Here is an 18,517-nt window from a genome sequence, read left to right on the forward strand (position 1 = left end):
TTTCCTCTAATATTGTAACAAGCAGGACATGCGTACAATGAATAGGGTAACCCTAAAAATACAGTTGCTTAAAATATTGCAATAAGTTGTAGTACAGAATAAGCTTAGTAGCCAAGTGATATTTTAAGACAGGCTAGAAATTAAAAGCCAAATCTTTTAAAAAATGAAATTGAATCAAAATAAATTTTATTCAGTAGTCTTATTACACTGTCTTCAGTGTAAACATTGGAATTTGAAATACCTACTTTCATTCTTGTAACTAGTCTCCAATATTTTAATAACACAATTGGATCATAATAAATGGATTCAAAGATTTCTATTTTTCTGAATTTTCTAAGTAATAAAGTTTCACTCTCTGAAACTGATAATGGCAGTACAACAATCATAAACCTTTGAAATATAGCAAAATAGGTAAGAAAATATCTAATGAAATTACAAAGAAAAATGTTGTCTCATAATATAGAATAATGGACTCTCCAGTGAATATAAGTGAAAGCATCATGCCAGGGAAGAAGCTATATCTTCATAATCTCTGATTATTCTCTATTTGGTACAACTTGTTATTTATTCTCAAACCGATCATTTTTCTCCTTTTCAAATGACACATTCAACATAACCTACGCAATTTATTATATTTAGTGTCTCTGTTGTCATCTTGAAATATTGTTCATTTAAATGAGGTTTTAGTGAATTATCACAAAAAAGATATAACTAAAAAGTTCCTCTTGAGTATGTTTTGAGAGAAACAGCTTTGCCGTTGTTATTATTTTGTGTTCTCTCTGAAGGAAATATTTGGACTGATGGCATCAATGTAGAGAATCAAATTTGGGGATTAAATGATTAACATCCTAGGATTCAAGTACTTACATCAAGGGCCAAAAGGAAGTGGAACTCCTAAAGCACCTTGTCTTTGAGTCACTGTTCCAGATTTTGCCCAATTTCATAGCCTTAGTGAGATGTTAGCATCTGGCAATGGGCCAATAAGACCAGTCACTTCCCAATAACAATGACAGTATATGAGATCATGTGACAGGGCCTGCATCTGTGATATGTTGGATGGATGGTGAGCCTGGTTGCGTGTAATCCTGGGATGATGAAGGGGAAATGAATTATTTCTAAACTGCGATTTAAAAAATTAAGTTTAGAGATATATTACAGAAGCAGAATACAATTCAGTAATTGAAAGAATCAGTATTGAAAATCTGAAAAATTTTAGGGGAGCACTGAAGCCAATGATGTTCCCGAAGTCCCGGAGATGCTGAAGAGTAAAAGGGAAGGGAGCACTGTTTCCAAGGTTATCCAAATGCTCCTCCTCATGCTGAGCTATATGGTGAAAAAATTCATTTACCCAAATCTATCTGTGATAAATGGAGACTTAAAAACATACGTCTAAATGAGGCAAAGCAAACTGCTTACCAGGGATTGCAAATATCAAAAGATATTCTCATTAATCAAAAAGCTCATTTGTTGAATAGAAGCAACAAAACAAATGCATATAGAATAAGTAATTACATGAAAAGAATTATAATATACTACAGACTTTTTTTAAAAAGGTGTCTGATTTGTTAGCTGGTCACCAGGTCAGGAAACAAAGGTCTATACCATCTGTCCTACTTTAGCACCACTTTCTCCCTCTTCCTTAGCAAGAGTCAGTCCATCTCCTTCTCAAGTAACAAGTGAGAGGATGATTTGGTGAACATGAGCAGCATGAAAGAGCCAGGTGTGCTGTGTGGGAGCCTTCCTCGGGACCTGGTTAACTTCTGTCCACCTGCATCATTGTGCTCATGCTTGTCTTCTGTATTTGCTTCAAGTGTGGCTTATTTAGTAATGTCCCCTTTGTGAAATTTATTTAAATTTATATAATGCCCCTTTTTATGCACAGATTTTGCCCAGATATTTTGTTAAACCTTTTATTCCTTCCCAGCACTTAAATTTAAATTAAATATTCACTTGTGTGACTAATTTATATTATGTCATGTTATGTTATATTATTATCTTTCTATCTACAATTTATCTATTCTGCTAAATAACCATACTGGTGGCTCACTAAGGGAAGAAATCTCATGAGTATTTGCTCACCCTTAAATCACCAGGGGTCAAGAAAGACCAAAAGAAACATTGATATCAAAAAACCACTTGGTGGACCTCCCTGGTAGTGCAAGGGGTTAAGCACCACGCTATGAAGCAATCTGCAGCCTCTGCAATATGAGTTCTATCCCCAGCCAGCCAGGGAGCAAACACATGGCGCAGCAGACCTCTCCTGTCTCGCCCGCTGCTCCCCTCAGCAGCGTATTTCAGTCAGTCTACCTGTTCTGTTCCCCATTCTGTCTCTGGTGAGCCCTCTCACCCCCTGCTTCTCTGGCCTGTACCCCAGCTCTTGCATGCATAAATAAATAAATCTTAAAAAAATCCACTTATTTAGCCAATGATTAAATATCATATAACTTCGATCGCTCTATTGGCCAGAATCCAGTGTTTTATCTCTTTTGTGTGCTAAACAGTTGTAGAATATGTGCAAGGACAGGTAAATTAATGAAGCATATTGATATAGTCCTCTGATTTAGAAAGTGAATACTATCCTTAAACATTAATGTGTTTGAAGATACACCTTTTCATAATGAAACTGAATTATGGTGGTGATTCTTTTAGATTCAACTTTTCCTAACTATCAAGGAGAACCTTTCACATATTTTTAATAGCTTATGTGGCCTCATGCATTCATAAAAGCAAAACCAGTTATTCAAAGCAGATACATTAGGCAATGTCTAAATTCATGATGATCTTTACATTCTGGTCCAGCCCTGAAATCTTACAAATCTACATGACACCTTAAGTTCTCGAAGTACTTTTTCTTAACTCCTTGACCCTGCCCTTCTTATGATTTTAATTTGTTCTGACACTGGAACATCATCTCCTTTCATAACTTGAATCAGCAGTCCCTGAAAATCTTTAGGCTGATGCCAAGTCCCATTAACCTGAATGATGAATCAGCAGAGTAACGTCGAGCGATGTAAAATATTTAAGATTAAGTTTTTCCCTCTTCTTGCAGTTTATCTGAAGGCCTTTTAAGGGAATGTCTGATTTAATCTGTTGATGATTTTAAAAATATGCAGCACTACCACGCATTCTGAGGCCTATGTTGGTCCCCTCTCCCTTACTGGAGGTTGATGTAATTTCTGTGTGATGACTATAGCATTTCAAAGGCAGAATTCTTGAAAGCTTGCTTGGAGGTTCTAGCAGGGTGCACAGCGACTTCTACACCCTTAACCAAAGAATGCCCACCTCTGCTCAAGGAAGGTTGTCCTTTTCAACATTAGGCACATATGATTAGAAATTTTATAGCATGATGCACTTCTCCCTTTTGACTTTGACACTCACTGAGAAAGTTTAATATTAATCCACCTTTTATGTTCATTCCAAAACATCAATGCTGATTCTACAGATACTTTTCTGAAAACGTTGGCTTTAGACAGACTGTAATAATGTGAAGTAGACACATAGGATATAATTCAGAAACACTGGATTCCCTCAGTAACCCCCAATCTCTTGCAATCTTTGTCTTCGTCTATTATTTTCAAAATGCCTCTCACAGTGGCCTGTATAATCCAATCCAATTCAAATGAAATAATCTCAATTTCCCTAGCTATTTCCTGTTTTATTCGATTCTGTACCTCTCACGATTTTAGTCTAGTCCCTGGTAAAACATAGAGTCATTTGTATACATTTAGGTGTTTATTTCTACCAGACGTAGTACTATAAATTGTTTGAGACACAGATATTATCTTTTACTTTTGGTACTACTCCAAAATATATTTTGCAATATTTTCTCCAAAGATAATGCAAATAAGCAGATTCATTTGAGTTAACAGAATCTTGTAGTACACTGACAAGTTCATTACTCTCTGATACACAACACTGATTCCAAATTTCTTCTCTCCTTTGGTGCAGCTACTCCATAAGACTCAAAGTATATTTCCCCTCCTTTTCCTCTGGATGCTATCTCATTGATATTAAGACCAAGCTTTCCTCTGTGACCTTTCATCACCACTCTTGGATTAATATGTTGCTATCTAGTCAGACTTTCCTAATCATCTGTCACATTTTACTTTCAATACTTGTATTACAATGCCATCATTTGATCAATATTAGTCTTTGCTAAAATCTGGGATCTGGGACTTTTAAATGGGACTTTAGAGTCAATTTTTTGTTCAGTACATGACACATAGTAGTGAATTAGCAGAGCAAATTACCAACAAAAGGAGACACACAGCTCCAGAATTTCAACAGTCTGAATTGATGGGACAGGAAACGAAGATAAACAGCAATGCAATTATTACTGACAAAGTCCTGTGGTTGCCAAGCAGACATTCTTTGTTCTATTACAACTGATAAGAGGTAGTTCAAGCAAAAGTACAGAGAGATACATAGAACTGTTTTTGGTAACTTGATGGACAAAAGTGGACGGTCAGATCTGACTGCATCAATAGGTAAAAGATAAATACATAAAAAGCAAATAAAACAAGGGCTAAGTTTTACCTATATTGTTACTATACTTGAATATCAGGAAAACAGCGATTATCTCTCATGCAGTTGTTTTTTTTCATGTTTTTCTTCTGTTTGACTATATAATTATTCAATATAACATAACATATCGGTAGCTTTATGTAGAATTACTAGACCTAGTTCACATTGCAATTTGCAGAGTCTTCTGTCCAATCTGAATATCAGAAATATAACATTTATGTGATATTTATCAAAATCCCAATGACATTTTTCAGGAAAATAGAACAAATAATTATAAAATTTGTATGAAACTATCAAAGTCCTAATAGCCAAGAAAATCAGAAATAGTTTCTCACAAAAAAAAAAAACAATCTTGAACTGCATGGATACCATCAAGATATCAGTGAGGCAAAGTTTCCTAACTTCAGGTCACAAATCATCCCTAATAATGATACTGAAATAAACCCTTTATTCTAGGCTATTCTACTTGCCAATGGTAGTTTGTGAAGAACTCTAGGTGCTGGGTAATACAGAGACAGCGGAAAGTTTGGGCTCTGTGCCCAGGGACAGTTTAGGAATCCATGAGGCAGTGACCAGTTCTGCTGGCACATCTAGAAATGGTTCACCTTTAATAAAATCATGTTATGAACATGTAAAAACTGAATTAATAATTTTATTAAAGATGCTGCAAATATATTCTTTTTTTAAGTTTTTTTATATTATTTATTTATTTTAATATTTATTTATTTTATTTATTTATACAAGCACTGGGTATAGTCAGAAGCACGAGAGGGTGAGAGAATTCACCAGAGCCAGAGCCAGAGTGGGGAACAGAACAGGCAGACTGAGGAAGTACACTGCTGAGGGGAGCAGCGGGCGGCAGGAGAGGTCTGTGCGCCATGTGGGACCCTCGCCCAGCGGCTGGGGATCGAACCTGGCGCTGCAGAGGCTGCGGGCAGATTCACAGCCCAGCGCTCAACCACTGCACCACCGGGGAGGCCCTGCAAATATATTCTTTAAGAAACATTAAACAGTCATGTTAATAAGGGTGAAACTTACTGAATCAAATGAATTTGTTTTGTTTTGAACCCCTCTTTATTTATTAAGAGTAGAAATAAATACATATATGTATTTAATCTTTAGTAAGCAATTTAGAAAGTTTATTGGTATATTATAGATTTTTCTATTTTCATTTTAATCTTACAATTAATAAGTCACTATTTATAAAAATTGTATAGAAGGCTAAAAATGCTTAATGTGTAAAAAAGAATGTTAAGAAAATTAGTGGAAAAAAACTTATCTGAATAACAAAGGAATGCCAATGAGTAAAAGGTCTGACACAAAGGCTTTACAATAACTTAAAGAGATTGTGTTCTTTAACTTCAAGTTCCCTACCATCTAGATGTTCATTTAAATACCATATTTTCACCTAGACAATAATTCTTCTGCTTAAAAGACTTTCCATGTTTAGATTTTTCTTTCATTTTAGTTATAAAAAGTCAACACACTATAAATCTACTTCTTTAAGTAGGATTTAAAAAATGAGCATAATGTGGTTTAATCCAGCATTAGACTTTACTGTTTTATAGCCAGGCTCAGGTTGCTTCATAATAGACTCTTCAATCTCTCTTAATCAAATTTTAGAAAAAAAGAATTCTGGTACCTGTTTGTTTAATTTATAAATATTAATGAGATTTACTAGATTAAGGTTTTTGTAATCTAAACCCTCAGCTACACTTGAAGGTCATAACTAAGTATCTGTTTCCCACAGATACTTTATCTGCCACCTGTTACCCCCTCAGGGACGGATGCCTACCTGAGGGAAGTGTGGTCAGCAACGTGTTCCCACCTTTAAGTTCTCCCTCAGCTCAGAGTCACCCTCCTGAACCTCTCTCTGTCCTGGGTGAGCCCACATTCAGGGACCACATGCGATGGAGCTATCACAATTCCCTCACCTTGGCCCCGCCACAGAAGCACCTAAAAGGAAGACATTTGCTCCACTGCTCCTGGTGGGCTGAACGGCATGTTCAGCGAGCACTATAGATCCAGTTCTCTCCCGCCTGGTTCCACCTGTCCACCATCCTTCCACAGGTGTTGCTGACGAGTAAGCACATAGCACTCCAAAGTGGCAGAAAACCTGCTCCTGCAGAACCTGATTGGTGACAGTTTTACCAGAAGTGGTTGAAAAATGCAGGTGATGAGGTTTTATAGCTAATTCACCAGCCACCTGGCTGGTAGCACATGCCTCGTCATCCTTGGGGATTGGAGCACAGGCAGTCCCTGGCACAAGGTGGCAGTTCAGATGCAAAAACCAGAGATGGATCTTGATGGTGCATGGTCGAAGGCAAGACATTCACTGACTTGCCAGGCATTTGAGACACATGAAAGAGACAGTAGCTGCCCACACTAGTGTCATATAAGCACGGGTAAGCATGCTTAATGCTGTCTAGAGAGATGATGAGCTTCTGAGGTAAAGAAATTTGAAAACCAGGGCCTCCCTGGTGGCACACCAGTTGAGCACTGGGCTGCTAAGCTGCCCGCAGCCTCTGCAGCACCAGTTCGATCCCCGGCCGCCGGCAAGGGTCCCACGTGGTGAGCAGACCTCTCCTGCTGCCCGCTGCTCCCCTCAGCAGTGTGCTTTGTCAGTCTGCCTGTTCTGTTCCCCGCTCTGGCTCTGATGAATTCTCTCACCGTCCCGCGCTTCTGACTGTACCCAATGCTTGTATAAATAAATAAACAAATCTTTAAAAAAATATTAAAAAAAAAGAAATTTGAAAGCCAGATGTGAAAGCCTGAAATTTGGTTGCATGTAAAGAACCTCCTCAAGGGAAGGGCAGAGGAAGCTGAAAACCAAGTTCAGACTGTGGTTAAATGTCAAAGACAACCAGGCACTTCAGTAAAGTAAGTATATGATGCCCAGGCCAGAATTCTGGTCTGGAAAAATGACATTCTGGCATAGGGATAAGAGCCAGGAATCCATTGACAAAAGGTGGATCTTGGTCCCGCAAGGAGAGCATGCAAGAAAACCTAAATAAGGGACCAGGAAAAAGAATAACTATAAGAAAGAAAAAAATCAAAATCAACAAACAACTATAAACCAGAGACACACTATGGGGGGCGGCGCGGAAAGGAGAGATTGGGGCCAAAATAAGGGGGGTGCAATTGTATGGGAAATATAAAAATAATTTAAAAAAAGCAAAAAACACATGAGGACTTCTAGCTTCATGTCCAGCATGCAGGACATACAAGTTGCCACTCCATCCCAACAAGTAAACATTTGAAGACACTGAAAAAATCCATAACTCTTTTATGCCCATCAAAGAACAGAAGACAGAGGGAAAAAATCCCCAAATCGGGGAAACAGACGGGCACAGAGAATCACAACTTGCTGGAGCAGAAAGCTCAGTTAGAGCCAGGGCTAGGGTAGGAAAATTTGAGCTGTAATTGATGACTTGCTAGTGGCTCCGTGTAGTAAATCTGAGAGTTAAAATCTCCAAAGATCCCAGCCCTAGGGAGGGTTTTCACACTTGTGTGAATTTTATCTCCAGAAACTCCACTAGAATAACACAGTCAAGTTAAAAAAAAAAAAATCCCCTCATGTTACCAGAAAAGGAGGTAAAAAATAACTACTTTTAAATACACCAGAACATCTGTTCTTCATGACAAAGGCTGCTCTCTGGAGAAATGATTTATCAGAGCATAACCTGTTCGGGTTTTATCAGCGCCTAAGCAACTGGGAAGAAAGAATATTCCTTCTTCTGTTGCCTCTCTATGCAAACCAATTCACACTAAGACCACGCTTTTTCTGCATGCAGTGGGCGCAGAAGCCCCTTAGAGCGTGCATGTGCTAGCTCTGGGCTGCCCTTTAGTCTCCTGCTAACAGAATACAAAGCTTCTTAAGCACCACGACTTCTGTCAGGAAGCAAAGGCCCATTTAGCCACTTGACACATTTTTTAACATCCTCAGTGTTGACCTGACATGAAGTGGAAAGTCACTCGTGTAAGAGATTTCCCTGTAAAGCAAGTTTGGAAAATGTCTTGGCTGGCGTGTGCCTGTTCAAGTTTGAGAAGCATGATAAGGCTGTGCTAACATCAGGCAGCTTGAGAATCGAATCCTCTAGATAGAAGAGGGCATCCTGCCATTTCCTCAAAATCCTTCCCTCTCAAGTATGATTTTCTAGTGTCTTCTCCTGGTGCCTCTGCCAAGGTGTTTTCATTAGGGCCGAGGTTGCTGACAATGATGGCTGGGAGCCTGTGGCTGGGAGCCTGTGGCGGGAGGGTGGACGCAGAGACATTGCACTGGGGTCCTCCAGGTACCGCCAGGCTAGAAAGCTCAGCGATTCCAGATCCCTGCTCCCTCCTCCTTATCCATGGAGCAGGGAGGGCAGCAGAAAGCATCCTGGTGGGGCGATAGATTTGAAGTTCCTCGGGAAAAGAAGCAGCGATAGGCAGGAGAAATAAACATTGCCAGCGTGTAATTACAGCCTCTGATCAGGAACTTGTCCAGAACACGGGATTATCGCTCTTCCTTTGCAGACAAGTTGTTGCAGCGATGGGCTTTGGCGGGGGACAGAGTTGGCAGCAGGTTATTCACTGGAGTAATCAGGGGAGGCTCCACATTTCAATGAGGCTCTAATTTCTGTAATACCATATTCTATGCATTTATTTATTTCCTGAGTTCTTCCACTTTACATTTTATTTCCCTACATGATTAAATAATAGTCTCTGTGATTAAAACAATGATATTTATCATTACATCATGCCAGGCAAATACATCCGTTTCACATGGAAAAAAGACATAAAAGTGAAATGAAATTGTTAAATTACATTCTGAAATTTATAAACAATATGAGAAGTTAGCATCTACAGTAGCTCCATGCCTTTTGGATAGGAAATGATATCTTAAGCAAGACCTTATAAATCAATATTAAAATAATTGTTATTCCTATCATGGCAGCACAACAAATGATTAAACCAGAAAGATTTTCATAACACACACTACTCTGTTTAAACACCCAACTTGTGAAAATTCTACAAATCAATAAATAAAATTCCTGCGACTCAATAGCAAAATGTACAAAAACATAGAGATATTTCACATAAAAGAAAAAATACATAATGCCAGCCACTGCGGCCTGAGTTCCAGCCCCGGCCAGGGAGCTACCCACATGGCACAGCAGACTCTCCTGTCTCCCTGATGCTCCCCTCAGCTGTGGATTTCAGTAGATCTGCCTGTTCTGCTCCCCACTCTGTCTCTGGGGAATCCTCTCACCACCCCGTACCACACTTCAACCTACACCCGAGTTCTTGTATGCATAAATAAATAAAAATGAATCTTTAAAAAAAATAAAAGAAGTTGAAAGTAAGTGACCTGCTGATAGAGAAGCCATGCAAGGAATGGGATCAGTTTTGGGAAAACAATTGTGGGGTGACCAGGATGATGCAGCATTTAGTCCTCAACATCACTTGGATAAAGAGAGATTTGTTGGAATAGCTGTGGGTGTATTCTCAGCATAGTTCAGGGTTCATAATTCAGACTCCATGTAGCATTTTACTGATTTTTTTTTTTCATTTAGAAAAATTCAAGCTTTTACCAATAGGTTTGCACTAAAAAGAGGATGTGCCATCTATTAAATCTATTATCTGGGGGCCTCCCTGGTGGCGCAAGGGGTTAAGTCTTAGCACTGTGAGGCTATCAACAGCCATTGCAGCATGACTTCAATCCCTGGCCAGCCAGGGAGCTGACCCACAGGGTGCAGCAGACCTCTCCTGTCTCCCCGCTGCTCCCCTCAGCAGTGGATTTCAGTAGATCCACCTGTTCTGCTCCCCACTCTGTCTCTGGTGAATCCTCTTACCCCCTACTCCTGTGGCCTGTACCCCAGCTCTTGTGTGCATAAATAAATAAATCTTTGAAAAAATCTATTAGCTGACCCATATCAACCCAGTACTAGTTGGTCAAACAGAGATGAATCCTGGGATCTGGAAAGAGAGAAAGAGAGATTTCCAGATGCCACGGCTCACGTGTAGAATATACAGAAACAACACAAAGCCTCAGATAACACCAAACCCAAAAGAAAACGCTAGAAATCTGACTGTAAACTTAGGCTACCTGTGGGGGGTGGGGTTTGGGAAGCAGGAAGGGGCCAATGGACTGCAGTGGACCTGGGTGCCTTGGTGCTGGGTCTGGGGTGGTCAGACACCTGAGGAGGCGGGATCCTCTATTCTTGAGCCATTCACAGTATTATAAACCAGAGTTACTTTAATAAAATTGATGATCAATCATTCCTGCTTTTCCTTTTTTGAGTGAACGAGATGGTAAAGATGACAGATACAGCACAGAGACTCACATGCGATGATTTCTACGTGCTCTGTTTCTGACTGCTCGTGTTCCCACTCCGGGAGCTCAGCCTCTGCGGAGTCTCGGGTGACTCATTCCTGGAGGCACCAGATGTGCTTAACATGTGACATGCTCAGGTGTCGTGTGGCATCACCATTTACTCCTCTTTTCACGCCTCATTTCGCCTCCTCTGGGTCCTCACTGCATCCTCCAGGTATCCAGAGGTTTCCTCTGTGCACGGCTGTTATATTCTCCCCGACCCACAAGACAACTCTCTTTCTAGCTGAAGAGGCTCTGACACATTGGCATCCTCAAGCTGCCAGATCTCAAACCCGAAAGTTACAAAGTGGGAGAGAATGTTCCTCTCTGGTTTTATGAGCCTCTTAGACTGTAAATAAAATGGTGTTGTGTGTGCTCCAATCAATACCTCAGATAATTTTGAGTGAAACAGAACTTTCATTTTCATTTAGTCTCGGGCCAATGTCTGTTGAGCGCCCTGGGACCCAACATACATTCTAATTAGAGTAGGGCTGGAAATAAGTCTACTCTGAGGAACACAGCACATGCTGTGTCCAGAATGGGCCAAAACTTGCAATAACAAAATGTGTTGTTATGTCGTATTTGAAATGTCCCGTGTTTTCCTTTAGCAGGAGTATCATCAAGGAGGTGCTTCAGATTCACTAATCACCTGAAGAGGAAGCCGAGGTACTCATACATCAGACTGGCCTTGGTTGTCTCACCCCACTGTGGACACAGCTTAAATTCAAGTCCAGCTCTCGACAGCTAGGTTTTGTTTTCCTTTAGCCACACTGATTCTTGGAATTTCATACCATTCTTGATATCACCACTTACTGGAGCAGCGCAGAGGACAGCATCAGCCCTCACCTTCTCTACTATCTTCTTGGCATCCTTCTACCAGATTAGAAGTGTCTGATTTTGTTAAGTACGCAGAATGGCCGAGATAAAAGATAGTAAATGATGAGGAGAAATTAAAAGCACTGGAAGGTCACATTCTGTCCATTTATCTGCCTGGTCAAATATTGACCTTTCAAATATAGTCTCGTATGGCTTCTAAGTCAAGTAAATAAAACTATAAAGAGTAGCGAACAATGAATGGTGGGGAGATACAAAGAGGAATAGGCTGGAGTCCTTGGTCACAAGAGTTCGCAAGCTGAGGATAGAGAAAGGCACAGAACAAGCAGCTCGGAGGGAGAGCAGACTGAAAAGGAGCATAAACACAAACTACATGTGACTCTGCTACACACACACACACACACGTATAGACACACGCATACACACTTAGAGCTTTATACCTGTTGAACAGCAACCCCCACGCCCTCCCCCCTCAGCCCCTGGAAACTGTCATTCTACGCCCTGTTCTGTAAGTCTAATTATTTCAAATACCGCGTAGAAGCGGGGTCACGCCTCATGCATCCTTCTGTGGCTGACTTATTTCACTTATCCTCATTCCCCACGGTCCGTAGATATTGGCACAGGTGGCAGGAAGACTGTCTTCCAGTCCTGTGTGTTCTACAGCTAATCACACAGTTTTCTCTTGACGTGTTAGACAGTTGTGACTAACTGCCTCCTCCTCTTTCCTGCTTCTCATGGCCACCGTGCCGTGCACCTGGCACACAAGATGTTGGCGGTGTCTAGTGGCTCCACAGTTACTGCCTCTGGAACACACCAGCAGAAGGAAACCTAGTCCAGAGACCATGCTCATTTAGGAAGCGGGCCTATGAATCCCATGGCAGAAAACAATGTGTATCATTGAAAACTCCTGTTACTGACTTTCGTGATTTTTCCAAAGCCATATTAAATATGCCAAGTTAAACAAACAAACAAACAAACAAACAAAAACAAAAAAAAGCAAGTAAGAAATGAGTATTTATTCAAAATATTTCATGAATACTGCTAGGTTTTTAAACTTTTGGATCTCAGAAACTGTCTGTACTCTTATTGTTAAGATATTGAGAACTCGGGCCTCCCTGGGCAATCTGCAGCCTCTGCAGCACAAGTTCGATTCCTGGTCAGCCAAGGAGCAACCCACATGGTGCAGCAGACCTCTCCTGTCTTGCCCGCTGCTCCCCTCAGCAGTGGATTTCAATAGAACTGCCTGCTCTGCTCCCCACTCTGTCTCTGGTGAATCCTGTCACCCCCTGCATCTCTGGCCTGCACTCTAGTTCTTGTATCCAGAAATGAATAAATCTTTAAAAAAAAGATATTGAGAACGCAAAGACCTATTATACATATGTTGTATTCATTAATCCTTGCCATTTTGGAAATTCAAATGGAGATACTTTTAAAATATCTATTTAATGTTCTGAAAATAAATATATTACATATCCTATATGGGCAATTCTATTTTCAAAACAAATAATTAATGAGAAAAGTGTCAATTATTGCATTTTTGGAAAAGTTTTAGGTTTGGTTTAATAGCAGAGAGTTGGATCCTCTCATCTCCATCCACATTCAATCTGTTCAATCACAGTGTTTTGTGCGAACTACAAGGGAAATATAGTCATGGGTATGCATTTTACAAGAGGGGCCTATCCTATTGATAAGCTTTTCAGAACCTGATGCATATTTTTCTTAGATACTACACCAAAATTCAGCAACAAGCTTAATAGTGGTTTCTAAAAAGTGTAAATATGGATTCCAAAACTTTATAAATAATTGTTTACACAAAAATACATTGTTTCCTTTTGGAAGATGTCAAATTCATAATGACAAAGATAATTTTCCAAATCAGTAATTTTCAGTCAAGCCTAAATTTTATCACTGGCCATGTCAGTGTCCATTGTTTTGCTTGAAATAACAGGTTCACTTCATTTCTTTTCAAGAGCATTTCAGCTAAAACTCAAAGTGTGAATAACTATAGTTTGTCAAAAGATGTCACACAAAGAAAGCAGCCAGTTGAACTCACAGCTGTTGTACAAGTGCGTCTGGTGCACCTTGCGTTTCACCTTGGTGCACAAAACTGCTTTCTGCACGTATCTCTCTTTATTCATGGAGATTATTAAAACGGTATGTGTTCAAGGGGTAATATCAGCAACAAGTAAGAGGTTCTTCTTGCCTTAACCCTGACATTCTTCAGTAAGTGTTCTTGCTTTTTTTATGTAATGTGTTTATTGTTTATTATTACTTTTTGTGAGGGTGGAGGTGAGGAATACGAAGATAATTGATCATGATTTCTTGTCTTTAATTCGTGCTGCTAAGGAACCATTAGTCTTACTTACCAACATTGCTTTTGCACAACAGTGCAAATGCCTGCAGCATGAAAAAATAAATGAGGTCTTGGTAACCATTGTGTCACTGCTGTTCCCTGGAAGGATCACTGAGACCCACAGAGGTCTGTGGGACAAACTTTGCAAACCACTGGTCTTGTAGTCACCGTTAATTCACCTCCTTTGATAATATACACAGAAGAAATCATACTTTGACCAGATACTGAAAAGAAGCTTGGACTACTTCAAGGGAAGAAACGGTATAATAGAACATATATTAACAGTCAGAAGAACCTAGGTTCGAATTCTAGGCATGTGACTTATGAGCTCTATATGTTCAGACAAGTTATTAAATCTTGTTAGTTGCTTTCCCTCATCATTAAAACACATGTTTAGGGATGGTGCAAGAATAAAATGAGACTATACACAAATGCACGCAGACGCACATTATATCAGGCATATAGAAAATGCCTGATAAATAGAATTTTCTATTATTTTTGTTGTTGCCAACAAGGCATATGATTAATGGTGTTGCGTTAGTTTTGATCCTTCTACCCCACATTTAGTAAGATCAATTATAGATGAATGTAGCTTTCACTGAAAGAACCAATTTTAACATATGAGGCATGACAGGTGATTCATTCTAAAGATAATAGCACTGGAGAATTAATGCAGATAGGATTATATTATTCAACTGTTCTGAAAATAAGAATACAATTGCATTTCATCACTGTCCTTCCTTATTGGGCGTCACTGTTTCAAGAACTGACTTTATGTGTGAGTCACTGTGATCCAAGGAGGAAGAAAATGCCACAAGAGTCAGGAGTCAGTCTAGCTAATTAGCAAGTCCGTGACTTCACCAAAGAACAATAAAAGAAATGGGCACTTGTTTCCTATTTTAGGAAAGTTCTTCATATATAAAAATAACTCAACTGTTGCAAGAATTCAAGGAAAATTGAATTTTTATCTTTGTCCTACATAAGAACCTGAATGTGTGAAAATAAGAATAGTACAGATGTACCAAGATTGGGCTTCCATTCTGTTTAGGCCTATTTCAGTTGCTATTAGCATTAAAAGGAGATTTCAGGAGATGATAAAGAACATTTGAAGCTATAGTGAAAAGACTATTAACTTTGGAGTCAGATAGGCAGATTCATGTTCCAGTTCTGCTGCTTGATCCAAGTCTGGATACTACTGTAACTCCCCTGAGCCCTGATTTCCTCAACAGTAAAAGGTTTATAAAACAATTATTTCATGAGGGTTCTGAAGAATTTAATGAATTTAACAAACATAATATCATCACGTGTAATGAGTGTTCACAAAATAATATTTTTTTCCTGTTTGTTGCTATAAAATTATTAAGTTGACAGGGTGCTCTTTCTTAATGTATGATCTTCCTGCTCTGTTTGCATACCTTGTTACAGAGTTGACCTTGGAGTATAAGGTTTTCAACTCCATTTCACCAGGAGTAGCTGATTTAGTCAATTCAAGAAACACATATCTCAAATTAAGGAACACAGCAAAAGATAATGAAAGTGGTCATTTTCTTCTCTACGGAACTGAGCTGTTATTAAGACTATTTTAATTTTAAAAATAGTAAGGTTGACCTCTGGTGGCGCAAGGGTTAAGTCTCAGCGCAATCACTCTATCACTACTAAGGCCTGAGTTCGATCCCTGGTCAGGGAGCTGATCCACACTTGGTGAGGCAGACCTCTCCTGTCTTGCCCGCTGCTCCCCTTAGCAGTGTATTTCAGTAAATCCCCACTTTGTCTCTGGTGAATCCTCTCATCCCTGTACCTCTGGCCTACCTCCCAGTTCTTCCATGCACAAATAAATTAAAAATTAAATTAAAATAAAAAAGTAGTAAGATAATGATGATACCTTTGACTATTGTTCAGAAATGTCAATCAAAGCAGCAAGAAAATAACATCATATTTGATATCACAATACACTCTTTCCCCAGGGAATGCTCCTACCTTACTCCATGTTTTTGTATGTTCCTTTCTTTTCATTACAGTCCTTGGGTACTATATTATGCCCTCATATGTGTTGTTTATGGTTTATTCTCCCCCTGCTACAACGTAACCAGCTTAAGGATAGAGGTCTTGCCTAACTGATTTAGAAGTAACTGATGTTGGCTTGAGTGAATGGTTTATGAATGAGAATTTTGAATGAATAGGTAACAAAAATTGTGTGGGACAATATTTTTGCTTCATGCTTGTCTCAGTCAACTCCAGTCGCTGTAATGACATATCAAAAAGCAGGTGGTTTATCGACAATGGGAGTTTATATCTCATGTTTCTGGAGGCTGGAAATTCAAGATTAGTAGGTGAGAATTGCAAGGTTCCGGGAAGGATGCATTTCCAGGCTGCAGAGGGCTGTTTGCTCTTTATATCCTGACCGAACTCTCTAAGGTCTGTTTTCTAAGTCCCATTTATAAAGCTCCACCATCACAACCTAATCGCCTCCCAAGGCCCTGTCTCCTGATACCATCACTCCAGGAGCCAGGATTTCAACGTAGTAATTGGGTCAGGGGACACAGACATTCTGTCCATGCCAATCCTTCCTCCGCCTTAAGTTTCCAGAAATGTTCACTCATTACTCTAAAAAAATACTACAAAAATGTCATTATTCCAAAGATAACAATTAGAACTGGAATCTACTGAATATTAATCCATTTAAAATAATTAATATTTCTTTATGCATACCCTGGGCAAAGCACTATGCTTAATAGATGATGAATCATCTGACATTAAAGCTCAAAGAAGGTAGCTGGATAAATCTGTAACCTAAATTCTATTTAGAATGGCAAATATAAATTTATTCCCACACCTCAGGGTTCATCTTGACGGGGGTATGTGCTACATTTTGGAGGGACCACCTGTCTTGTGTACTAAACTTTCTCTGGTTACATCATATTTGAAACAATCCCTTTCTAACCCAGAATCACATACAGGTGAAGCAACTATTTTGGAAGGGTTAGTGAAGACTTTTGAAGCTCAATCAGTCTGGTAAAGTTACATCACTGAAAAGTATCGTTCAAGTTCAGGTTTTATCTTTATCCACCCTCAAGATGACATTATAAGGCCAGTGCCCACCTTGTGTGGCTCTCATTTACTTACAATATGCTGGGAAGTTTCTGGCCTCATTTCATTCACTCGTTCATTCTCCAAATACGAGTTGAACATTTATTTAGTAAATAGGCTTTATTTAATAAACAGGTGGTGAAGGAGGAAATGGTGATACCCTTGACGCTGGAAATTTATTTTTTTAATATTTATTTTATTTATTTATACATACAAGAAATGGGATGTAGCCAGAGTTGGGGGGGTGAGAGGATTCACCAGAGACAGAATGGGGAGCAGAACAGGTGGATCTACTAAAACACACTACTGAGGGGAGCAGCAGGGAGACAGGAGAGGGCTGCTGCACCATGTGGGTAGCTCCCTGTCCAGGGATCAAATTCAGGTGGCAGTGGCTGCAGAAAGCTGATGGCACTGAGACTTTAACCCCTGCACCACCAGGGAGGCCCTGGAACCTGATTTCTAATAGGTAGAAACCATGAAACAATAATACCGATGCAAGAAAATAGGCATAGCAGAAAATTACATACAAGGGCAGAGATTATGAACTCTATTGGGAGCAAGTAATACTTCTAGAAGATAATTATTTGGAGAATTTCAGAGATACTAGTGAGGAGAGAACATTTCCAGTGGAGGAGACAGTTTGTGATGACATCTACAAAGATGCATGTGTGTACACTCTCGGAGCACACCGGGTAGCTCAGTTTCGTCCTGTGTTGAGAAGAGACAGATGAAGCTAGACTGTGAGGTGAGGGTGATAATAGGAAGAACGTGGTATGTCACAAGCAGGGAAATTGGGGTAGAAGTGTTTCAACAGACTGTCTCACTTCTGGGCTAATTCCAAGTATAAGAAAACCTGAGAAGAATATATAATTAAAGTCCTTCATTTGTAATAATAATTTTTAAAAAGTGCTCCGTAGGAGTACAGTCATTTTAAGCCAAGTTTAGATTGAATTAATTTATTTTGGGAAATGAAGCTCTGCTAATTGGGTTTAGCCCTCAGGCCCATGGCAAGTTGTCAATATGGATTTTGGTGTAGAAGGCCAGAGCATTCCTACCAGCCTGTGGGAAATCTTACCTTAACTGCTGACTTGTAGAAAAGTTACCAAAAGCTTTGCCTGTCTACGTTGGACAATTAGCACAAAGGGAGCTGTGATAAAACAGGCCAATTTTATAACACGCTAACAATTTACAACTCCAGGTGTTTTTCTATGAGCTGAAATCTCAAAATACTCCTAAACCATGGAGAAAGCATTTTAGCAAAATTGTCAGTGTGTTCAAATAGTTTTAAAACACAGTGCTAAATTTTTGAAAATATTGTATATCAAAGAAATGGATTTACTATGAAAATTATTTATTTAAAGATG

Source organism: Talpa europaea, assembly GCF_964194135.1.
Source record: "Talpa europaea genome assembly, chromosome: 12".
NCBI classification, from domain to species: domain Eukaryota; kingdom Metazoa; phylum Chordata; class Mammalia; order Eulipotyphla; family Talpidae; genus Talpa; species Talpa europaea.